This window comes from Ahaetulla prasina, chromosome 2 (assembly GCF_028640845.1).
Source record: "Ahaetulla prasina isolate Xishuangbanna chromosome 2, ASM2864084v1, whole genome shotgun sequence".
Classification (NCBI taxonomy): Eukaryota; Metazoa; Chordata; class Lepidosauria; order Squamata; family Colubridae; genus Ahaetulla; species Ahaetulla prasina.
Genome location: NC_080540.1, coordinates 155,337,825 through 155,363,968, shown reverse-complemented (window position 1 = coordinate 155,363,968; position 26,144 = coordinate 155,337,825). Strand labels below are relative to the sequence as shown.

Genomic DNA, 26,144 nt, shown 5'->3' with positions numbered 1-26,144 from the left:
CACGTGACTACACCATGATGACACGAGTTTGACACCCCTGCCCTAATCCAAGGGGAACTTCACTCAAATCTTTGATGAAATGTAGCACCCTTTAAAGATTTGCACAGTTCTACCAGGTTTTTTTTTTTAATCCCCTGTATTATTTATGCCACTTCAATTCAAGGCAATCATAGTATAATAGCAGTTACCTTGTTAGAACATGTTTCATCTTTAGAGGTTGTCCAAAATGTGCAGGACAAAGTATTTCCAGTTCTAATTTGGGGGGCTGCATTTAGTAGTTAAAATTACTACATTTAGAATGGTGGGTTTTGTACCTCATACACAACAGTGTAATTTATCTGCTTTTGTCTTATGAAATCCAGCTACGTATGCTTAATTCAATAAAAGATGGATAAACACTGCTGTGATGTGCAATTCAGCCCAAATGTGCTGTCCATGTCATTTCACCCTCTGCAATCAGAATCAGACTGACCAGATATTTATTTATTTATTTATTTATTTATTTATTTATTTATTTATTTATTTATTTATTTATTTATTTATGTCAGGTATCATACAAAAAAAAGATTATATAGTATATAAACACATATATGAGTAAATATAAGGAGGTATAAGCATATATATATATAGGAAGAAGAAAAGGGAAAAAAACAATAGGACAGGAATAGTAGGCACGTTTGTGCGCTTATGCACGCCCCTTATGGTCCTCTTAGGAATGGGGTGAGGTCAATAGTAGAAAGTTTTTGGTTAAAGCTTTTAGGATTATGAGAAGAGACCACAGAGTCAGGTAAAGTATTCCAAGCACTGATGATTCTGTTACAGAAGTCATATTTTCTGCAATCTAGATTAAAGCGATTAACATTAAGTTTAAATCTATTAGTATAAGTATTAGTATAATTATGATATCCGCAGTTCATTTTTGCATGTAGGAAACAGCCCATTGCAACCTCAATGGTTTTATTCCATTTTTTGAAATAAAATGATTTTTTTTCCCGGCCTCCAAAGGCAAATTATTTTTCTTGCAATTGTAATGTTGCATTTTACAGGCTGCACAATCGAAGAATCTCCTTGCATCGTTTAAGCATTTTCTGAAGTTTGGACATCATAACAACTTGGCTTTAATCAAGCACAAAAGTTGAGCTTGCTGTCAATTTGCACTGGAATGACAGCTGAGTTTCATTTGATTTAGAGAGAAAGGTAATATGAACTTCTTTGCCGGTGAAATGTAGAAGAGTATCAAAATGTGTTTTAAAAAAGGGTGAAGGGAAGAGCACATAGTTAGAACCAGTACTTTAATTTCAAAGTCTTTGAAGCAGGAGCTCGGCTTCATCAGGTCCATATGTTAACTATTGCTGATGTTGTCAAAAACAAAGAAATAAATGTATCCAATCAAATTTGAACGGAGGCAAGATTAAGTAGGCCTTATCCAACCAACCAACTCTTCTTCCATTTTTTCCTTTTTAGAGTCCCATATGCTTGCTCCAACTTCCTTGCTTCTCTAGATGGATTTTTTTTTTTACTGCTAAATGATGTGGAAGGTATGGGAGGGAACGTGAAGCTGAGACTGAGGAAAATGGATTTGCTTTCATAACATGTTCCTGCAGGGATAATCCTTTGGCCCTTCAGGATTTATTCCCGTGCATTAAGCCCCAAGTGGCATTCCACAGCCTCGTACCTACTACGGAGGCTGCGGTAGGGGCAACAGCAATATAATATAATCCCAACTAGTACAGAAACAACTGCTTTTCATCTTAGCTTTTGGACAGAATTCCAGAATGAAAGACCAAGCCCTCTCTGAGATGCTTGCTTTTTAAAGCAAAGCTTTTAAAGTTTTTAAAATGGGAATTTCCCTTAAGTCCCTGCTATGCCGATTAGTATGATAAAGCAGGACTAAAACATGCTGGTTTTAATTTTCCTATTTCAATTGTTTGTAAACTATTTTAACTCACGAGTGTGTTTCCTTTCCCAATCATCATTTCTCCATCACACAGCATTCTATTCAGTGGTGAAATGCTACCGGTTTGTACCGGTTTGTGTGAACCGGTAGTGATAAAAACTACCAGTTTGGGCAAACCGGTAGTAAAAGAAAGCTACCGGTTCCTCCAAACCACTTTTTCCGACAATCAGCTGTGCCACGGGATTTAAAATCCTGCTTTCTAGTGAATCTAAATTACACGGCACAGCTGATACCCCCCCCCCACCCTCCTTCTCTACTTACTTTCCCAAGCTTCCTTTTGGCATGTACTGTGCATGCACGTGCACAGCGCATGTTTGGCGCATACCGCAGTGCGTGTATGGTGCGCAGCACACATATGCATGAATGCAGCATGTGTTTGGTGCGCACTATGCAGGCACACGTGCATGCGCAGCCAGCGAACCGGTGGCGAACCGGTTCAGATTTCACCACTGATTCTATTGTGATTTTTGCATTAGTACCCAAACTGATTTGTCTTCTCTTTAGCATGTATTTGATGGTGTAATGTATCACCAAACTGGATTGTTTAATAAGGTGCAGAAGGTTGGTGGCCCTCCAAATGTTGGTGATCTATAGCTCCCAGCACCCATCATTACTGGCCATGCTGGCTTGAGTTACTGAAGACTGGGGAGTCCTAATATCTAGACCCTTTTTCCTTTTGGAGCATATAGGAAAATTAGACATTTGCTGTGAACTATCTACATCTTTCCGCCAAAAGTTTTTTTTTTTTTTAAAATCACATATAGTAACTCTAAAGATAACCAATTCAGCTTGGACAAATCTATTTGTCTTGCAGGCAACATGAGCAAGTTATCACCTTTTGTTTGTTTTCTTAAAGGGACAGTTTGTAAACTAGATGTCTAACCACTAATTTGATGTGAAAAGGTGAGGAAGTCTTGGATAATTAACATAAAACCTACAAAGCTTGAAAAAGGCGATGTTGCTTTAAGGAATCTATTTGTCAAAGACCATGGAATTCTTAAAGCAGCAATCTCTCTCTTTCCCCCCCCAAACTTGGTTATAAGCTGAGAAAAATCAATGACCAGCAGAGAGGTCCTATGTTTACAAATAAATGACACCAAAAGCATTTCTTCTAAACAATCTTTTAAGCAGGCACGGCACGGCCTTAATAACCACCTATTTAACATACCACTGCTGCTGCTACTACTGTATTACCACTATTATCAATAATAGCAAAGGCAGTCTGGGTGGACAATAGTTCTAAAACAGCAACCTTTCCTATTGGGAGGAAACAAGGAGATGTTCCTTAGAGTCGGTACCTAAAATTCCTTTCTTTTTGCAAATGCTTGTTAATGAAAACAAATGTTTAAAATCTGCTATCCATTATCTAGAGGTACCTTGTAAGTTAACTAGGCGATTAAGTCTGTTAATAGATCAAACTGAGAATTCCTGATGTACAGAAATGGAATGATCTTGGATTCCTCCAAAGGACCTTGACAGTGGCATCTGTTACCAATCCCAAGGCTGCCCCCACCCCCGAACTCTGATTCCCAGGATTCCACAAAGGGCACATCTGAACCGCTTTGAGTTTCATCTTCTCTTCTTCCCCCCCCTCCCACATCTAAATAAAAATCAACCTGCAGAAAGGTAATGAGGACAGGTTGGATTCCCACATTGTCATATGCTAAGAAGGTAAATCTATGCATTTTGGGCTTGGGGGAAAACATGCAAACTCTGTTGACTGTGCCTCATAAAATGTCAGCGTTTGTTGCAGAAATCAAGTCCAGAAAGCACACACAGTCAGACTGATGCAGCAGGATTCATTATCTTCTTTATATACATAATAACATATGAAGATAAATGTACAATACCAAATGCAGATTCTTCCAATGTAGCAGTTACAAGTACCACAGACTAGTTTGCAGCTTCAGAGCTCAGTGCTCAATACAGAGCCATCCCCAGGCTCCTTCCAGTTTCAGTTTTAATTCAGCACAGCAGACCTCATTGGCTGACCTGGTTACTATGTCTCTGCCAGTTCATGAATAATCTGACATAAAATAAGGACATAGTGTGATCTGTGAATTAAATTGCAAGCTAATCTAGTCTCCTAAATGGCAAGCATCTGGACAGTGGAACATCTAATTTATGAAAATAAATAGAATGCTTTGGAAGGGCTGCTAAGTGCTTTATGATGACCAAACATCACTGCTTTCTCTAGAACTGAGTAGCTGGGAAAAGGTAGTAGCACAACATGTTGAATCGGGACTGGAGGTGTCAAACAGGAATCTATCTATCTATCATCTATCTATCTATCTATCTATCTATCTATCTATCTATCTATCTATCTATCTATCTATCTATCTATCTCTACCTACCTACTGACCTACCTACCTACCTATCCATCTCCTGCCTTTACTATTTTCTATAAACAGCTTAAGGCGTTGAACATATCTAATACTCCCACTTCCTCCTCTTTTCCCCATAACAATAACCCTGTGAGGTGAGTTGGGCTGAGAAAGGGACTGACCCAAGGCCACATGGCTGGCTTTCATCCATGGTTTTCATCCATGGCTAAGGCAGGATTAGAACTCATACCTTCCCTGTTTCTAGCCTGGTGCCTTAACCACTAGATCAAAATGGTTCTCTCTATATGAAGTCTGGTGGAATAACAGTGCGTTGTGTCCAAAGTAGTTATATTTGAATGGAACAGATTAAAAACTACAATGGATAAAACCTAAGAGTTTCTGGGTCCTGGATTTTTTTAAATTTATTTTTAAACCAGAAATTAAGCTTGCTTTAGGATTTACAATGCAGCAAAGCTGGCTGGGGAATTCTGGGAGTTGAAGTCCGCTAGGCTTAAAGTTGCCAAGGTTGGAGACCCCTGGTATAGAGGAGGCTCTTGGGCCAGCAAAATAAGGGGGCTAGTTGGGGAAGCAGGCTATTCATATGCTTACTCAGACTGTGAGGTGTAGATCAGTCCTCACTGAATCTCCATGAACAGAGAAGTCTGGAGTGGAATGGACAGATTTGAGCATATCCCATTCTTCTAACAGAGAATTCCTGATTCCTCTTAAAAGACTATGATGGAAAAGGAAGGGTTGTGAAATAAGGAATGGTAGAAGAGCAACCCTGAGTATACTTTAAAATTTTAGGAGGAAGACTGAACAAATATGAAAATCAAAAGATAATATGTATGATTAATAATGGCTAAGAGTTTGTACATTTGTGCATGTTTATAAGAAATGAAAATTTAAAAAAAAACTTTAAAAAAAAGAGACTACGATGGAACATGATGGTGATCATGATCTCTTTGGCAGGATGCAAATTGTTTAAAATCTTCCTGGGACAGATGCTTTTGGTTTATTGGAATATAGCTTCTGATTCCCACTTCAGTGCACTGAGCTCAATGGTTTTTTGTTGTTGTAAACTATAAGCAGAGACTCAAGGCCTGCTCTCTGAATAGCTGCACGGCTATAAAGCAGGTCTTAATAGGTCCATCAATTAGCAGAAATGAGTGTTAAGTGTGACCGGTCTTTGACCAACATGTTAGGAACCTCCTGAGCTAAAAGCACTAATGTTTGCAGTTCCAACAGAGGAGTCCAGAGGCTGTGAGAATCAACATGATATGTCACCCTCTTTCAAGCCCTTGTTGTCACTGATTCGGTGCCCTCTATATGGAGAAAAGGGATCCATACTTGTGCATGATGCTGTACAAGCAAGGAAAAATGGGTTTCTTGATAACGGCGGCCTCATTTTGCAGGGCAGCTTGGGGCTTTGTCATGCTCTCCCCCCCCTCAGGAGCAAAGATGCTCTTGCCGTACACCCACTGCTTACAGAAATGTAATTTAAGTTGTTGATGGGACAATCCCATGTCCCATCATGCAGAACATGCAGAAAGAAGAACTGGTAGTGAGGGGAGAGAATTATTTTACATATGTTTTACTTTCTCTAAAAAGGAAAAAAAAAATGCCATATTTTTAAAACCCTGGCACTAAGATGATCATAATTTCGCAGTTAAACCACTAAATGAGCTTAGAGGAATGTCAGCTTCCCCATGGGATCAACTGGTGGGGTCCTCTAACAAGAAGGTTTCAGATGGATTTCTGCTGATCCCTGATCCAGTAGAGAGTAATTAACCAGGAGAGATGTTTTAACCATTGTTTTGCTTTTGAAGCAGATCAGGGAGAGGAGAAAGCTTTTGCAAATACAGAGACACTTCATCCCCTGTGCTATAATGAATGCTTAAGTGAACTGGCCTTAGTTTAGTCTTACAACGCTATAGAATAGAATTCTTTATTGGTCAAGTGTGATTGGGCACACAAGGAATTTGTCTTGGTGCATATACTCTCAGTGTACATAAAAGAAAAGATACCTTCATCAAGAATCATAAGGTACAGCTCTTAATGATGGTCATAGGGTACAAATAAGCAATCAGGAAACAATTCACATCAATATAAATCATAAGGATACAAGCAACAAAGTTACAGTCATACAGTCATAAGTGGGAGGAGATGGGTGATGGGAACGATGAGAAGATTAATAGTAGGGCAGATTTAGTAAATAGTTTGACAGTGTTGGGGAATTATTTGTTTAGCAGAGTGATGGCGTTCGGGGAAAAAACTGTTCTTGTGTCTAGTTGTTCTGGTGTGCAGTGCTCTGTAGCGTCGTTTTGAGGGTAGGAGTTGAAACAGTTTATGTCCAGGATATGAGGGGTCTGTAGATATTTTCACAGCCCTCTTTTTGACTTGTGCAGTATACAGGTCCTCAATGGAAGGCAGATTGGTAGCAATTGTTTTTTCTGCAGCTACTGACTGTTACCCTCATCTGCAAACAATATCCCATTCACATGTAACATGAAAATTAACAAGCATTATACCAACTTTTGAACCAGAACATATTTTAATGTTGTTCTACCATCTTTATGAGATTTTCTGTCTTGCTCCCTGTAAATGTCACTTTGCAGTCATGCAGAAATCCACGGCCCTTCTGGGACTCCTGCTGAATTCAAGATCCCAGTATCCTTGGCCATATTTGCGATCAATGCGTTGTCTTTTATTTCATCAACTTTTAGAGTGGCCAACTATCCCATATCCTGGGAGCTTCAGATCAGCAGCTGCCAAGAGCCAGTTCAACATTTAATTCTTTTTATGGGAAGAAGCACCAAAGTTTTGATTCGATACATAATCGTCAAGTAATGATTCATGTTTTGATTGTTTGGGAGAGGATTTCAACAGATCATAAAAGTGCCTATGCAAACCTCTGCTCCTTTATGAGTTCCTTCTGGGATATCCTGCTTTTGTACTTTGTCCTCTTGCCAGTAATTCCCCATCTTCCACTTCCAGACTTTTTTAGGCATGCTGTGTGCTGTGTCTTTGTTCAACCTCTAGCCAAAGTTTGCTAAGATGCAGATAAAATGGGGAACATTTGGGCTGTGGGGTGAAGGGCTGGGATAGAGTGAGATGGGAGACTGAAGATGGTGGGGTTGGTTGCATTAGAGGAATGGTTGAGGGACCAGGTTTGGCTTGTGCTCTCTTGCATTTTGATTGCCTTGTTGTTATTGTTTATTTACTATTCTGAACCAGTTAAAATTGTGTCTCTTAATATGGATGTCAATAATAATAATAATGATGATGATGATAATAATACAACTAAACTAAAAATCTTCATTATGCAGCTAGAGGTCAGAAATCTCGTGGCAAGACCATGAATATGCTACTTAGAAATAGTCCTTCAGGATATCAGTCCAAGTGCTCTGTTTTTTGGCTTCTTCACAAAATGTAAAACTCCTGTATTTTCTGATCATTAACGGAAATGCCACCCTCAGTATTAATGGGCTCTCAGGTTAGGAAGACCCTGTCTTGATTAAGGGCCCAATCACAACTCTTTGCAAATTGTTTGATATTGGTATAGTTGTTTTGCAACCGCTCATGAAACCAGTCCATCTTCTTCCTTATCATCATCTGTGCTGCTTCGTCGTGCGTCTTCTAGTTTTGCAATATTTTGCTCCTTGCTGCTATTATATAGTTATTCTGATGATTTCCCCCTTGGCATAATCCTTCCATGCTCTCTCCCCTGCCTCTCCTTCTGGGGATCCACTCCTGTTTCTATGGAGACAACCCATAAATATGAAGTCTTATCCTTCATCCATTGAGGCCAGAGGCAAAAGCTGCTTCTAATTTTGACTGCAGCTGCATAATACAATCTTTACTGGTATCCTTCCATGGGTGTAAAGATGTTTTCCATAAAACACAACACTGATAATTTTTATGAGCATCATGGACAATCCACCGTAAACATAGCTGAAGAAAAGTGTTGTTTCAGTCTACATACTATCAATTTTTAAATTGCTCTTTTCGAGGATAGTGCTGTAAAAATATTTCGTCCAGTTCCTTCTTTAAACCTATCTATTTTTAACATGATTGGTGGGCATGCTAAACGAAACCAGTTTTTTCTTAAAAAATCCCTTGAGGGATCAGCAGATACCCACTTCTTGTATTGCTGTGAAGGATGGTTAAAAGAGGGATTTGCTGTGTTTCAGAGGTTACTTTTTCAATCCTTATTCATTAGGCTTCTAAGCATGTGGGTTGTGTGCGCAGCGCAAGCTATAGCCAGCAATGGGGGAGGGGAACTGGAATTGGGGAAAGAGAAAGGAAATAGCACAAGCTTAAACAGGCATCAGTTAAATATTATATTTTTAAGCAAGCCTAGTTAATATATTACATGATAATCAGCATTCTAATAAAGTAAAATAAAAATGATGCAAATGTCATTGGGTTGGTTTTTGGTTTTTTTTTTGGTCCAGAATAGTGCGGGTGGGTTTAAAGTTTGTTAGGGAATTGTAGCACTGAATGTAGACCACCATATTTTTTGATAAAAATCTGTTAAAGAAAAGGCATTTTACAGAATGAACATTTAAAACCAGGGGTTGGAACAAGGCTACCCTGGGAATTAGCAGAACAAAATGGAGCCAAAGGTAATACTGCAATTAATTCCAACCGCGAGTGAGGTATAATTTTATATTCCAATGTTCTATTCCACCGGGGATATTTAATAGAGGTCTTTTCATCTGCCCCAGCAGATGCTCTGCTAAATGCCATCCACGGCAAGGAATTTCGCCTGATGCAAAGGAAGAAGAAAGGGCCCCATTCCTCCATTCCTCCCCCACCCTCAATTCCACTTGATCAGGTATTGTCTATGATGATAGCTGGGCTGGCTCCCTTCTGGAAGCACAACCCCTGGAATATTATTGAAGAGAGTACAGAAACCCTTTAACACTCACTAACTATCTGAGTAAATATGAGATCACCTTTAGCCCTGTGGCTTTGACCCCTCTTGAATAGCTTGGTTAGTCCATAGTAAGCTATCTTAGTCATGGACTGTCCTGAAGAACAGACTTAAAAAAAGTTAAATGATTTTTTAAAAAGGGAAGAAAGGCATGGATGGATGGATGGACACAGGGAAAAATGAAAAAAAAAACACAGCATATTCCTGATGACATAGTTTCATTAATAGTCTTTATCAATGTTTCTTGGGGTGCGCTCTTTGGTTCCCCAGAGGGCTATGCTATATTTCTAGGGGACCACTGTAACTTTCAAAGGAGGCTACCCATATTTAACTGCCAGGCGTACAATGAATTTGCTGTAATCCAACACATCGCATTCATTCTCTGTACTAATTTTAGCAGCATAAAACATTGAACATTACTAATTCACAATAAATAACATTGCCTATGCTGAGGTCACAGTAAGTAATAAGGGTCAGAAGGGGGCCACGAGTAAAGAAAGAGCAAGAACCCTCCTGATCTGTAGGGCAGGGTTACAAGATGCAAAAAGTAAGGCAAGTCTTGACTCTCTAGGGCTGTTTCGGCAGTCAGAAGGAATCCATCATCTTGACTGTGTGTGTCAACTCAGAATATATTTATTGAAATTGGCTTGTTTAAGTGGCAGATTTACAGTATGCACACCTCAGAAAAGAGCAGGTCAGGGCTGTGGTCACAGTATGTATGTCAGTATGTATCTCCAATCTGAAGGAGTTTGGTGGTTACTTCTCACTGACTGCTTAAGTATACCTTAAACCGGGGTCTCCAACCTTGGTCCCTTTAAGACTTGTGGACTTCAACTCCCAAAGCTGGCTGAGGAACTCTTGAGAGTTGAAGTCCACAAGTCTTAAAGGGACCAAGGTTGGAGACCCCTGCCTTAAATCACCACCAGCTCCTAAACTGGAAATGGAAATTTAAGGAAAAGAAGAGTCCCTTAAGTTCTTTCTTGGTTCCCATATGGAGATGTAACAAAGTTGAAAGAATGAAAGGCAGCATCCTGCAAGAAAATTCCCCTTTCGATGGATCACACAGCCCTTTCCCCTACCAAAAGCTGCCGATAGCAATTCTGAAGTGCTCTTTCTGCTTTTAAAGCCCTGAGTCAAAATAGCCATAAGTTTTGAAGGACATTTTTCCCCCCATGGCTTCTGCACACTATGGAACAATCGCCACGGTGGATTCAAAAGCGCGCATTGTTTTCCCACTCTCGCGGCTCCTTGGGAGAAACCAGCATTCCCGAGGTGGCCCTCCGGACTTCATTAGTCACGTGTGGGAGGCTTGGACCAAGCTCCGCGCGTGATTGTGAATTTTGTGCTTTCTCATCTCGGGTCCGGCCAAATCCTTTCAGCTCAGGGGGGCCCGACTTCAACCCTCGGCAGATGGTTTTCAGAAGGCCTCTTCTTCCCAAATGGACCTGGGACGCATTTGGGGGGGGGGATTCAAGAAACCTTGAATCTCTTCGCGTGGAACGGCGAGGAGACGAAGCAGCGCCTCCAGGGAGCTGGGCCGGTGCAAAGGCTTAGATCGTAGAAGGCGGGGAAGGTCAGCGCGGCAGCAAAGAGGACCCGAGAGCCGAGGCGGAGGGAAGGGGAGGGACGTGGGCAGGGCGCTGGAGACAGGGGGAGGATCCCGGGGCGGAGGGAAGGGGAGGCAGCGAGGGGCGGCGCGCAGCCTGGAACTGCTCGCTTGACTGGCCGAGGGAGCAGCGATCCCGGCGGCTCGGCTGCAGCGTCGTCCCAGCCGGGTGGCAAAGAGAGGATGCGGAGTCCCGCGGCCGCCCACAGCGCCGCAGCGCCCGGCTCTGCAGCTGAAGCGCCCCGGCCACGCGGACCAGGTGGCTGCGCCGGGTTCCGCTAGGGACAGGCAGGGATGAGTAGGTGAGTGGCAGCGGAAGCGCTGTCAGGGGGCTGGGTTGTGGACTGGACGCCAGCTCGGAGGCCGTGCGATGCGGGGATGCGCGCCCGCCCGATCCGACGAGGACGGAACCTTCAGCGTTTGGGCATTTTCCAAGGGAAGAAGGGTGCGGGGTTGGCTTTGACTTGCCAAACTCAACGGGTGGGAGAGGAATGGTCGCGGTGTCTGGATGTGGCTGCCCGAGATGCTGCTCCCACGATCGCCCAGCCTTCTTCCCCGCGGGCAGTTCGGAGGGTTAAGTGAAGTGGGAACGAGCCGGTTGCGGTGGAGGATCGGGGTGGGTTTTTCCCTCCGGGCGCCGCGTGAGAAAGTGGGGGATAGACACGCGCGGGGGAGGGAAGGAGGGAGCAAAGCGACGGTCCGGCTGCCAAAGGCCCACGGGGCTGATTCCTTCGGGTTGGGGAGGGGCTGAGATCAGCGTTGAGGAATGCGAGGAGGGTAGAGCGAGAGGAGCGGAGGTATTGTGTGGAGGAAGCTCCTACGTGTCCGTCGCGCGTCGAAAGCGGGCTGAGCAAACCTCACGCTCCTCTTCCACCCACCCGCCCCGACCCGCTCCCAAAAGCACAACCGTTATTTGGTAGGACGGGTGCGTGAACTCAAAGCATCCCAGCCCCTCTGGAACCCCACGGGATCCCCATTGTGCGCTCCGTGGAGCTTTATTTTGTTTCCTCGAAGGCTTTTCTTCCGCGCTGGCACGGGTGGGTCTGTGGTGGTGTGGTGGGGGGTTTGCGTTCCCTAGAGGGAGGGGCCTGCCCTGCTTGCCTGCCTGCCGCTGAGGCGTAAATCCTGCCCCACGAGAGCAAAGGTCGCGATTCACTTTCCTGCTGGTGGGGGGGGTGTCGAGCCCCCCCCCTCTGGAAAAAGTTTCACTTGCGGGGAGTTGCACAGCCAGGCAGGGGCTTGGAAAGGGACAGGCGAGAAAAGCTTGGAGCGTTGCGCGTAGCTCCTTTTGCCCGCGCTTGGAGAGAGAAAGGGGGCTAAAAAGGCGGCTAATATCTCGGGGAGCAACCCGAAAGCGGTGGCCTTTGTTTGATGCGCTGACCCCCTGGGGGCTCGAGGAGCAGCGTCTCTTGAGGAATTTTGATTCGGCGTGGCAACGGCTCTTGCTTTTTCTATGGCCTGTCCGGGGTCTCTATTTTGCAGGCACAGGGGAGGGAGGGAGGGAAGGAGGGGCGTTTAAAAGTGGGAGCGCCCTCTCTCCACATACGTTTCCTATTGATTGCCTTGCCAAAAAGAGAAGGAAAAAAAAGAGAGAAAAAAAATCCCCTCAGGTTGTCGGTTTAGTGAGCTGTCAATTAGCCAAACTTGCGGGCGGCAGGCAGGCAGAGCGGCTTCCAACCTTGTCAGTTTGAGGCAGCGTCGGCCTCATCATCCGTGACGTTTATTTTGCACGCTCCAGAAATGCGAGTCCCGGGCGAGGGAGGGGTGGGTGGAAGGAAGAACCTTGCTGGATTCTGCCCAGGAATGGGGCTTCTTTTGGCCATTACTCCTCCCACGCATAACCCTTCGGAAATTCGATCAAGGTTCATCCTCGCGCGTTTGTAGCCTTCAAGAGCAGACACCAAAACCCGGGGGATGAAGCTCAAACTTGAGGGCTTGCGAAAAGGATCCCCAAGAAAAGCTTGGTTGGTTTCCAGTCCCTGTAACAGCTTTGCAGGATACCCTGGCGCTAAGCAAAAATGTCCTAACTTTTGCTGTGAATCCCAGGACGGACAGTTCCTCACATTTATAATCCTCTTCTAACTGCAGATGGACATTACTGGTGTTTCTAAGCACATCTGTATTCTTAGCAATTTTCATCTGATGCCAGCTGGATGCATTGAACTAACACTTCTCCCATCCTCTTTTAGTGACATGATGGCCAGCGACAGAGTTGTTGCAGTGCAGCTCAGTTTGGCCAGCACTTTGTCGGGGAGGGCAACTAAATGGTATCCACTCAGATTTCATTAAATATTGTAGTACCTTGATGAACGTATCTTTTCTTTTATGTACACTGAGAGCATATGCACCAAGACAAATTCCTTGTGTGTCCAATCACACCTGGCCAATAAAAAATTCTATTCTGTTCTATTTCTAATTCCTTTCTTGGTGAGGTGAGAAAAAGAAGCACCTTTGGCATCAAAATGGCTTCTCAAAGCAGTGACATTGCTTGGGCCATGTTATTTAATATGGGTGTTCCTTGCCTCTTGTCTTAACCATGCCTTCCTGCTTCTTTCCAAAAGGATGGGGAGTACTGAATAATTGAGGGTTGTTGGTTTTTTTTAGCATTATTCAACCCACCTTGTATTGGGTTACAGGTAGTCCTTGACTTAAAAGTGAGCCCCAAATTTCTGTTGCTAAGTGAGATTATTATTATTATTATTTATTATATTTGTATACCGCCCATCTCCCGAAGGACTCAGGGCGGTTCACAGCCAATAAAACAACAGAAAACATATAATACATATAAAACAGCAAAAAGAATAGACAATTAAATTCAGTTGATGCCTTAAAACTGATGTTTGTTAAGTGAATTTTGCCCTAGTTTATGACCTTTCTTGCCACAGTTGTTAAGTGAAGCACTGCAGCGGTTAAGTTAGTAATAGTTGTTAAGTGAATCTGTATTCCTCACTGACTTTACTTGTCAGAAGGTTGCAAAAGGTGATCACCTGACCCTGGGACTCTGCAATGGTCAAAAATATGAGTCAGTTGCCAAGCATCTGAATTTTTATTACGTGACTAAGGGATGCTGCACCAGTTATAAGTGTGAAAAACGGTCATACGTTACTTTTTTCAGTGCCGGCGTAATTCACTAAATGGTCACTAAGCAAACTGTGGTAAGTCGAGGACTGTGTACATAGAGGCTGCTCTGAAATCAAGGAGGATTGGACAGTAAACTCAATCAGAGATTTATCTCTTTTTGCTGCCAATAAAGCACATAATTCCAGAGAATTCCATAATTCTCCCTTTGTTTCTGGGGAAGATAATTATGACTCAAGTCAACACCAACATCCAGGTTTTCTTCCTGTTTACTGGACATGTATTTCTCCAAAGCAAAGGAACACTTACCTTTTTGGTATCTTGCTCTAGCCTAGCCCTAAGCAAAATGAAATAAAAGTTATAGTGGTATAATATAAAATAACAATGATCGTGAAGACAATCAAACATGATTAATTTTAAAGTCTAGAATTGGAGTATTGTGAATGCCCAGGTGAACAACATCATGATTCATGATTTAAATCCCTATTAGATTTATTTTCAAAACTGGTAATGGATAAAATTTAGAGGATATGTTACTACAATAGTTACTTAAGACTTCAGTTTTCAATGCCTTTCATTCTATTTGAAAATTGATCCTTTTAGCTTGTTTGGAGAAGTGCTGTCTAATATTGTAACAGCACTTCTGTTGTAACAGCAACGATAGAGCAATTTGGATTGTTAAAATTATGGAACCATTCAGTGAGCAAGCCCAATGATTCAGATTCCCCTGATAGAATCTCCTTTGGTTGCTTTCAGTGTGGCTTGTGAATGCTGAATATTTAAAATTCGGGCTGCAAGCTTTAATTCCTTTAATCAGTAGATTGATCCATAAAAATGTTTTAGTTGATTTATTGGTGGGACCAATTGCAATCAGTGAGACTCTGGGTTAAGGTCACAATTGCCCATTTTTTGAAGCGGCTTGCTTCTGATGCATTACAATGGTGTAATATAAAAAATAGTGAAGATGAATGAAATCATCTACTGTATGTATTGTTGAAATGTTTTAAGTACATCCCAGTCCCAAACTTTAAACATATTACAATTATATTTAAAATCAAATCGTTGAAAAGAAGATAAAATATTCAGCTAAAAAAAATCTTAAATTGAGAGGCACTTTTTCATTGAAAACGGAAGTAATTGTGGGCACTCTTACTTGGAAATACATTCCATTGATCTGAGTAGGATTTATGACTGAATAAGCATCCTTAAAATTGTGTTATGAAGGGTTCTTTCCCCCCTTTTTCTTTTAAAGACATTAACATAAAAGTTTTGTGGAGATAGAGATGGAAGGAATTCTAAAGGACTAATAAAAAAAAAAATTAGACTAAGGATTTACGTTTTGAGGAACGTATATCCCAGAGTTTTTACAGAAAGGATTTCCTGTAATTGGCCCTTTGTTTCTTCAACCCAAAGCATTTTTGGGAAAAGTCTAAATGGAAGCATTCCCCCCATTTTCACATAGCTCTGAATTCAGCAGTGATCAGTATAGTGATAGGTAGAATGCAGACTGCCCTTTAAACTGTATTTAGCTTGTATTTTATTCAGCCACAAAAATATTCATCCTTTCTTGTGTGGCTCCTTGATTGTAAGAACAACAAATATAGGCCTTGCATCTTTTGAAAAGATGTGTAGGCCCCATCTTTCTCCTCACATAAACACGCACGTCTGTGTGCCTGCACGTGCACATCCTTGAGGGCAGAAGGAGGCCAAACATTCCTCTCGCCGTGTGGATATTTTAAAACTGTAGTCATGCAATCAAAAGTTGCTCAGTTTATATTCATTTTTGGTAGGGATGTCATTTTGTAAAAACTCACTTCAAGACTTCCATGAAAAAAATCTTGTGTTTGGTGATACTTTAATATAGGAAAAATTACTTGGGAGGGGAGGGTTCACTCTTGGATGTTCCATTGAGTGGGAAAGATTGGGAGGGGGGGGACAGCTGCTGTTTATGCAGCATAAACTGCCAAGAAACAGAATAGGGCCACTCCTTCTGTGTGACTTTTAACTCCACTCTACAGAAATCTTTACTAGCAGTCTTTGTCCTGGCTCCCATTCTCTGTTGGGGACCCCAGCCACTATCCTGCTCCCTCCCCTCCCTTTGGATTTTTCCCATTTCCCATTATCATTTTGGTTAAACAGAAAGGCAACTTGTGTACCATATGGATCATGTTAACACGGCTTATCTCGGAGCCCTCAGGTTTTCTACTCCTCCCCAGCGGCTCCTTACAGCCTGTCCTTTTCCGAAGAGCATCTTCGGTTGTTGCCTGCAGAGCCAGTTTGGCCAAAGTCCTGGAAAAGAGACAGAAGAGGTGCACAGGCTTAACAGCTTTCTTCCTGCCTGTGTTTTCTGCCCCTTTCTAGTGGGAGATATTTATTTTCTCTTCCTCTGCTTGGCTTTCCATGTGGATCTGCTTAGCGGAGAATTAGTCTGTTAAAGCTGTTAAATTCATCTGGAAGAGAATAGGGGCAACCTAGCATTTTCTGTACTTAGTGCTACGTTTTCGGCTCAGAAAACAACGCAGAACTCTAAAAGTGCAAAGCTTAAGAAAGTTTAGATTTACAAATACCGCCAGCAGTTCCTGGAAAGGGACAGACTTGGCAGCTCCTGGTGGCCTTCTACTTGTTACCAAGGTAGACGATATGGGAGGGATGCCCTATGCAAGGAAGCAAAATGTGCCCCACTTTTGAAAAAAAAACACAGGCAGAGATTATTTAGTAGGGTGGTGCCTCCTAGGAAAAAGGATCGGGAGAAACTCCCCAAAAACACTAGATCACTCAGCTGTGAGTGTGAAAAACAAGGCATGAGAATAGAGCATCAGATCTATGCCAGATCACTGTCATGATCACAACACAACGCATTAAGAACATTTTACTGCTAATCTCTGCTTGCAAAAAAAGAGTGAGAACCTTAGAGTTAAAAGAGAAAAAAATATATATATATAAAAATGCAACGACAATATCATAACCCTAGAATTTAAAAGGGAAAGAAACGGCAACAACAAAAATGCAGCTGAAATGTCAGTTCACCTGCTTATTTTTCTTCTTTAAGAAGGAATTTGGGAGGGTTGTCTGCCATCTCCCCAGAGAATGCTTTTGACAGATGACCAAGTCTCATGCTTTCCTCTGCCCCACTCCTAGTTTTTTCCAGCTTGCTTTCTCCCCAGTGATGTCGTATGCTTCAAATGCTCCATGGGCCAGTCCTTGCAGTCTCTTTCTAGGACTTTCCTCTCATTGTGATGCTGAGCTCTTCCTCCCTATTTCACAGAGCATGTGTTCCTCTCTCCTTCGGCCAATGTTCTGTTGTGCAACTGGCATCTGTTTTGCCCAGATGTTTGACAAAAAATGGGAATCCTGGGGAATCTTACTGCCCAGCGCAATTGGGAGGGCTGGCATAAATGTGATATTTGATACAGCAGCAACTGCCTTGAAGTGGGACCTGATTAAGAGATGCTAAAGGCCATTTGCTTAAAAACTGTGTAGCTAAATGGAATGCAAAACTGACTGAAGTCAACTTATCCTCAAATTTCCCCATCCTTCTTGCAGCACTGTGACAGATATCCTTGGTTTAACCAAGATGCGGCTTCTCTGATGAGACTAGGTTAACGAATGGGCAAGCCCTGTTTGTTGTTCATCCTTAAGCAGACTTGAGCTGTGACCATAGCTGCAAAGGGAGCTTTGTTCTCTCCCTTGCCATGATGTCTGCAAAGTGTCACCGTCTGAAGTTATTCTGGGTGGCAGAGGGCCTGGAATATCTGGGCTGTCCCTCCTCCTCCCTTCCCTCCCACCAGAGATAAGTCCTGTCTCCTGTGATGGATTTCTTCTTAGCAGATGAAGCTGCTCTTTGAGGATGACTCAGTTTAATTGTACAGGTTTTGCTCATGATCTGTGTCTTCACTGCCCTCATCTGAGAGTTGGGGACTGTAGGTACCCCTCCTGGGATGATGGAGGCTTCAACTTTTCCTAGATGGTAAAAATCAGTTCAGAAGAACCAGCCTCCTCTACTTGTGGTGGCGATCAGGATTCTCAGAGGAAGGGCTGAATTCTGGGAGTTGGCCCATTCATCTTAAAGTAGTCAAAGTTGAGAAACACTGGCCCAGACAATGGAATGGCGTGACCATTTCAAAACAGAGATATCTTTCTCAATTTGGTTCCTGTCCCCCAGCTATTTAAACGGATGCCTTAAAGATAGGTTGGACTTCAACTCCCATAATTCCCCATGCTGGCTTTGTTGGCTCCTCTTTGCTTGTCTGAGCCTTTTTCAGGTTGTGTTCAACTTGCTTCTTTCTAGCCATGGTGGAAGTCACATTCTGGAATTCAGGTTGGGGAAAGAAGGCATAGTCTTCCTTTTGGTCCTGTCTGAGTCCTCCCGCTCATCTCCCAAAAGCTGCTCTTCATCCGGTGGATGAAACACGTAAGGTACCCAGGAGGAGAGTGGATTATTCTTTCCCAGCCCCAGGCCCCTGGTGGGATTCTCTTTTCCTGCTTTTAAATTTCAACCTCCGGGCAGGAAATCTGATAGTGGGTTTCCTGCCATTGGCCCTAAGTTTGTCCAGTAAAAATGTCTCTTGCGTGAAGCTAAAAGTCTCTATCCTATGACTGTTCCCATTTTTTTTGCTCTTCTGAAACTGACATCCTGTGGATGATACATTCTACATTTGTTTCATCTCCTTTCTCCAAGCCAGCATTTTTTGTTTTTAATGACATCCGATTTACCAGTCGAGATGTTGCCTTGTTTACTTTAATTCATTCATTGTGCATATTTCCCCCACTTTATCCAGTGGCAAAAATCCTTAGAACAGGGGTCTCCAACCTTGGCAACTTTAAGACTGGTGGACTTCAACTCCCAGAATTCCTCAGCCAGCAAAGCTGGCTTAGGAATTCTGGGTGTTAAAGTCCACAAATCTTAAAGTTGCCAAGGTTGAAGACCCCCGCCTTAGAGGGAATTATAAAAAGAGCGAAACGGTGGTAAAATCTAAAGTAAAAGCCCTGCTGATTTCATCAGTGATCAATGGGCAATGCGTTCATGTGAACTCATTTAATTAGCTAACCTACTTCAGATTGAGATCTCTTGGTCAGGAATTCCAGGACCAATCTGAATGCTCATTCAGATTTGTTTATGATTTTTTTTTAGTCAAAAAACAACAACATGTAGAAGTAGTTACGATCTTGCAGAGGGTTAGGTGGAAATCAAGGCGGCCATGCAAGGTCATTGGCTGACTTTGGCTAGTTACCAAGTCTTAGCTCAGCCTACCACACTGAGTTATGGTAGAAGGGAAAATAGCAGGGAGTGCTCATTTTATCACCATGGGCTCCTTGAAGAAAGGCAGAGTATAAACTGAATTGTTCTTCTAATGTATGTAAGATTTCTGGGTTCTTCCAAAATTAGAGGATTACCGGGGTCTTCTTTTCCTGAAACAAGTGTGTGACGGAGTCTGGTTCTTTCTTTGAGAACTAACTAATGAACGCAGGCAATCCTGGTATGCTTGCAGTGGGAGGAAGAGATGCGATGCGAAGGTGGGCATAGTCAAAAGTAAAGAGCTCCCCCTCCCACTTCCCCAAGATGCTCTCTACTGATCTGGAGACCACATTCTCAAACAACATCCTGGCCGTTGCACAGACTGAGTGTGTTTTCTGAAAATGTCCCTGTGCCTAGAAAGGACCTGATAGAAAGAGGTCGGATGGCTGGTCACAGCTTTGTGGCAGTCTCTAAAACCAAGAGTCCCTTCAGCCCATTGACCCCTTCATGAAGTTTTAAGATTCTTCGTTGATATTCCCCTCTCAACATTTATTTGTTAACAATTTAACATTTGACTAGCACGGATGATGTTACCTAGTAATGAATGGTCTGCAAACATCTGCAAAAAAACAAGGAAGCTCAGAGAGCACCAAGGACCCCTCATTTCAACCCTGAGCTACACATAGTCTCCTTTATTGGTAACATTTATTGTATGAAAATAATTTAATAAGTACTATCTTAACTAACAGTACTACAAATAATAATGAAAACAACAACTGCCCCTTGGATAGCCCCGTCAACCCTTGAAGGTCAATATTGACTACTTTGGAGAACTGTGTTCCCAAACAGGGCCTCTGGTGGCTCAGACTGGTAAGACAGTCTGTTATTAACAGCAGCTGCTTGCAATTACTGCAGGTTCAAGTCCCACCAGGCCCAAGGTTGACTCAGCCTTCCATCCTTTATAAGGTAGGTAAAATGAGGACCCAGATTGTTGGGGGCAATAAAGTTGACTTTGTATATAATATACAAATGGATGAAGACTATTGTTTGACATAGTGTAAGCCGCCCCGAGTCTTCAGAGAAGGGCGGGATATAAATGCAAAAAAAAAAAAAGTCAAGAGAGATGCCAAGGGGTCATGGCTACAGACACTCAACTATGTCTGATGGAAAGAAGACCATAGGTGTGGACTCACTGCAGCTTGGAGGGCTGTGGGTGTTGGAGCTGAGGACCACCTCTCTGCTTCAGAGGTTATTGGATGATTGGATGCGGTAAAGTTGCTTGGTTTCAGAGGAGGCTGCTTCTTGCAGTGTTGTGCAAATGCTTGCTGTGGGCTTCTTCTTTCCATCAACAAAACCTGCCCTCATATAGAACCCCAAGGATGGACAAATGTGTACCTTTGCCTTTGAGTCAGTATGTTGATTCCTGATCAGGGGTGAAATCCAGCAGGTTCTGACAGGTTCTGGAGAACTGGAAGCGGAAATTTTGAGCAGTTCGGAGAACTGATAGTGGAAATTTTGAGTAGTTCAGAGCAGGGATCCCCAACCTTTTGGAAATCAGGGACCACTAAATTCATAATTTTAAATCCCGCAGACCACTAATATGATCTGCCTAATGATTGACTGGGCGGGCGTGGCCAACTTGATGTCACTCATGTTGAGGGGTGCCTCACCGGCCTCTACTCGCCCCTCCCCTCCCAGCCCTTTGTTGCCTCCCCGCCCGGGCTCTTTAGAGCCCTAACAGGAAGCAGTTGTTGGAGCTAAGCAGCCACCACCAGAAAGAGTTGGCAAAACAGCTGGCCCAGTTCAAATTGGATCTGACTGAGATGGAGGCTGAGCAGAAGCACCTCACTGAGGACTAGGAGCATAGGCTTTCCAAGCAGAGGGAAGACCTGCAGGAGTGCAAGGTCAGGTACCAGTGCCTGGAGGCTCAGCGGGCTGAGATGGTTAGCCAGTTCCAGGCCATGATGCAGTCCCACTGGAACAAGGCCCTCTGGCTCCTTGCCACCAGCGGCTCTTCCCTCCAGCCTTCACCCAAAGCCCCAGACCAGGAGGTGAAGCAGACCCCAAGTTGGAATTTCTGCCCACCTCCAACTCACACAAAAAGACCCCAAGGGGGAGACTTTCTGCAGCAACACAAGTGTTCATTGCACGTATCTGTCCCAGGGGCCGTAGTTTGAGGACCCCTGATTTAGTGCAATATAAAAAATGCAAATAATTTTTCTCCGGACCACCAAAATTTTCTCGTGGACCACCAGTGGTCCATGGACCACCAGTTGGTGACTGCTGGTTCAGAGAACCAGAAAATACCACCTCTGGTTGGCCCCAAAGTGGGGTGGGAATGGAGATTTTGCAGTATCCTTCCCCTTCCCCACCCACCAAGCCAAGCCCACCAAGCCACGCCCACAGAACCGGTAGTAAAAAAAATTGGATTTCACCACTGCGCCCGATGACTGCCTGGACAAGTCCATGCAAATTTCTTGGCAAGGTTTTGAAAGTGGTTTGGCATTGCGTGTTTCCTGGGACTGAATGGGTCCAAGGTCATCCAGCTGGCTTTCATGGCTGAGGTGGAACTAGAACTCACAGTCTTCCGGATTCTAGCCTAGTACCTTAACCACTACACCATGTTGGCTTGCCCCTCTAATTAAGCCTGCCAAATTCCCAAGCAGTTAAAGCAGAGCAAAGGTCATAATTAGAGACTTTGCACAGGTAAAGCTTGGGGTTGTGGATTTTAGTGCTTCCACTGCAAGCCAAAGGAAAGCAAGTTTTGACAGATTGTTAAATCTCTCTTAAGCAAAGGGAGAGCCTAGGGTTTAGCCACTGGTCCCTACCTGGCCTATGCAACCTATGTTTTGTAGACTTTTGCTATGTGCTGAAAGCTTTTTAGTTTAAGTTTCTGCAAAGGAGAAGTGCAAAAATCAAATGGACGAGGAGCAAAATAAGGGAGACGAGAGAGTGCCCAAATGGATAAATGACATCTTGAGTTTTGCAATGCAGCGCAGAGTTGACATTTGATCACCAGATGAAAGGATCCTCTGAAGTACCTTTCTGGGTTGCTTTCCTGGATGTGCTGGGCTGCGGAAGCTAAGAAATGACATTTGGAATCACATTGAGGTGAGCGTGTGTGCTGAGTATTTCTCTCTCATTTGAAGATATCCCTATTATTTTGTTGCATACTTTCAAGGGTAGAGAGAGAGAGAGAGAGAGAGAGAATGTTTCATGCTGTTTTATTATTTCAGTTTACATCCTTGGGGTTCTCTTAGCAACCTGACTAATTCGAGGCTTGATTTAAGATGGTCATTCTGAATTTCATGTATTGGATTACTTGGAAAGCTGTGTAATTTTATTGAGAATGCCGGAATGCACTGCTGGATCAAATCTTCAGGTCCCAAAATCCAACATTTTGTTTCTGACTGTGGCCAGCTTAGGCAGCACTGGGAATCAGACAGTCAGTATGTGAAAGTGGGAACCCTCACCCGTTGTATATCCTCAGCATCTGTAATTTTAGCAGTAGACTGCAGCTGGTGATTGTATTTTCTTATCGTAGTTCAGGGGTCTGCAAGCCTGGCTCTTTTAAGACTTGTGGACTTCAACTCCCAGAGTTCCTCAGCCAGCTTTGCTGGCTGAGGAACTCTGGGAATTGGAGTCCACAAGTCTTAAAAGAGCCAGGTTTGCAGACCCGTCGTAGTTAATAACTATTTTTTTTTTTTGTTTACATTTATACCCCGCCCTTCTCCGAAGACTCAGGGCGGCTTACAATGTATAAGGCAATAGTCTCATTCTATTTGTATATTTAGGGTATTTGTGGTATTCTGCCACCCCACGCCACCTTTAGTTCCCAATTACTCTTCTGTTTCTAAGTGGCTTACAAAGCCTGAGACTAAACCCCTAAGACCAATATGCCATAAACCTAGCTGTTGAAAGAACTAAATGAGCCCATAGCTGCTGTCAAACAGGTCTAAATGATTCTTTAAAGAAGGTTGTTTTCATCACAGGCAATCAGGATGAGTTACAAGAGGTGTGCTTCCCTCAAACAGCATAAATCCTGGTTTCCTCTTATCAGGAGGCACTGATCTTTATTGTCGGGCTTATCCACACACACACACACACCCCTTCTCTATATAGACATAGGCTGAATACTTTTTTTTCCAGTTCCCAAACTATAAATGTTGCCTTTCCTCCCCTTTAAAAAGGCAGCTGTTTCCTCATGCAGACTAGCCCACGTTTTTTTAAATCCAGTTCATCTTCCCTTTTGCTTTCTGCTCTTCGGGAGGCCACTGCTTCTCTCCTTTACTGTATTTTAGACCCCAAAGCCACTTAATGGCATTACAATCCTCCACATTATTTACTCCAAAGTAAGGCATGTTAGGTTCAACAGGAGCTTTTTTATTATTATTATTATTATTATTATTATTATTATTATTATTATTATTATTATTATTATTATTATTATTATTATTTATTAGATTTTTATACCGCCCTTCTCCCGAAGGACTCAGGTCGGTTCACAGCCAAATAAAAAACAGTAGAAAGTACACAATAAAACAATAATTAAAAAACTTATTAAATATAAGGCCAAATTAAAATCCATTTAAAACCATAAAACCCCATAAAATTTAGATCCAAATACTAAAAACTACTAAAAATTTCTATGCCAGTCCTGCACGAATAAATAGATAGGTCTTCAACTCTCGGCTTAATACGGCAGCACTGGTCTGCAAAAAACATCCAAGGACTTGCAAGGTAAAGTGTAAAGGAAGTGGCTCTTACAACTGAATAAATGTGTGCATCTCTATCTCAACAGGACATATACTAGAATAGAATGGAATAGAATTTTATTGGCCAAGTGTGATTGGACACACAAGGAATTTGTTTCGGTGCATATGCTCTCAGTGTACATAAAAGAAAAAAAAATTACCTTCATCAAAGGTACAACATTTACAACACAAATGATGTGTGAGTAAACCCAGTCCGTCCTGCAATGGGTCTAGGAGTCTATGTTTCTTCCTCCTTCTCTCTCCTTCTCTGTTTCACTTTCTCTCTTTCTCTCTCTCTGTTTCTCTCTGTGTGTTTCTCTCTCTCTCCTCTCTCCCTCCCTCCCTCCCTCCCTCTTTCTCTGTTTCTCTGTCTGTTTCTCTCTCTCTCTCTTTCTTCCACCCTCTCCCTCTCCTTGGAAAACGTACTTTTGAGTCTTTCTTTTGGTCCCACTGACAATTTTCACTCGTTCTGTTCTTGATGTTTGATCAGTCCCAGAACATGCCTCTGTTGTTTTTTTCCTGTGAGGGCCATTTTCTTTTCTTTTTTTACTGTTTGTTTACATGCTTAGCAGAAGGAAAGCAAACATTAAACGGCCTTCTGGCCTGTCGGGGGTGGGGTGGTGGGGTTAGGGTGTAAGGAACTCTTTAACCATGCCCCTCCCCCTTTCTCTTGGGACAAAGGCCGTTTTCTGCAAAGATCATTGCGCCAGTAATCTGGGTAAATCTGGAAGGCCTGGCAATGAAAGGCCCGGCGCTGCTTTGGATGGGGAAAGGAATTGCTGAGGGAAAATTCTCTCTTGAAAAATAGTCGGATGGCAATATTTTTTCTCCCCTCCATAAGCCTTTGCTCTTTCTAATAATGCAGCATAAGAAACAAGCTGAAGGAAAACCACGTTTGTGCCCGATCAGGCTGCATAAGTCATGTCTCTTTCTCTTTAAAGTGAAAATAGATCAGATCTCCCTCATGTTTCATTTCTTTATCAATACATGAATTGAATCTATAGATGCTGAAGTTAAAATTTTGAAATAGGTTTTTTTTTATCAACAGGGAAATAAATTTAAGCGGCAGGTGCTCTAAAATACATACAGTATAATTGTTAAAAGTGTCCAGAATGATTCTGCCAAAGTGTTTTTTCCTCCCTGACGAATTATGAAAGCTAGAAATGGTCTTGTTTAAATTTAAAAGAATGGAATTGTCTAGACATGCTGTTCAAATATTTACTATTCAGTTTCTATAGCTGCCCATCTCAATAACTGGGTGGCTTACAACTCAAAAATATGCTATGGTTAAAACAATTAAACACATTTAAAAACTAAAAACAATTTAAAAATCCAAAATATACACAACAGCACTAGGAAGTAGTCTCAGATCTTCAGGGTTTGTGGCAGAATAATTTTGTTGTGCTGTACAACAAGGGTTCAATTCACAATCCCACGACCTCATTCATTTCCCCCAAACTCTGGAGAAACACCCAGAGCCGCCAATGGTCTCAAATGAATTCCTTGTTATTTCTGTCCAAATCAAACCAGATTTTTTCTTGACATCGTTTCACTCATACATACACTCTGCTCAGTGGTGGGATTCAAAGAATTTAACAACCGGTACTCTGCCCTAATGATTTCTTCCAACAACCAGTTCACCAAACTGCTCAGAAAGTTAACAACCGGTTCTCCCGAAGTGGTGCGAACCGGCTGAATCCCATCACTGACTCTGCTCCCTGAATGCAATAAGAATGCCCAGAGTCCAGCCCAGTGGTTTGGAAGATTTTCTCTCTCCTGAGTGAAGAATGAGATGGACCCTCTTTGCTTCTCACCGCTGACCACTGATTCTCTACTAGTTCAAGAGTTGCCACCCACAAGAATCTAAAGAGAGAGAAAGAGAGAGAGAGAGAGAGAAGGAAGTTCATACAGATAAGTCAGATTTGATTTGTGTATCAAAAAGCTGGAATTTGCCAGGCCATTTCTTGCAACGGGTTCTTTACATGGTATGCGACCATTTGATAGCAGCTTGCTAGGAACAACTTTGAGTAGGCTATTTTCATAAAAAGTCTTATCTTCTCAATTAAGGATACTGTGTTAATTTAGTTTAAATGCATGAGGATTGGAACATCCCTGTATTTGTTTTTAAGTATATTCAATCCTTTCCTTCAAATAAGAAGTTTTCTTAGGGTATTTATGTCCAGCCATATTCTTTTAACTCGGCCCTTGATTTTGTTTTGGTTTATTTCTTCAAAAACATATCAAACACTC

The 26,144-nt window shown here is 42.7% G+C and overlaps 1 protein-coding gene across 1 annotated transcript in view; it reads left to right on the top strand.

The window, feature by feature from the left end:
- Nucleotides 1-10,932: 10,932 nt before the first annotated feature.
- Nucleotides 10,933-26,144, top strand: part of TMDD1 (transmembrane and death domain 1) — a 93,298-nt gene continuing 78,086 nt past the window's right edge. Inside the window, exon 1 of the mRNA XM_058168504.1 lies at nucleotides 10,933-11,128. The gene's annotated coding sequence lies outside the window, so the exon portion shown is untranslated. The remainder of the gene's footprint in view (nucleotides 11,129-26,144) is intronic.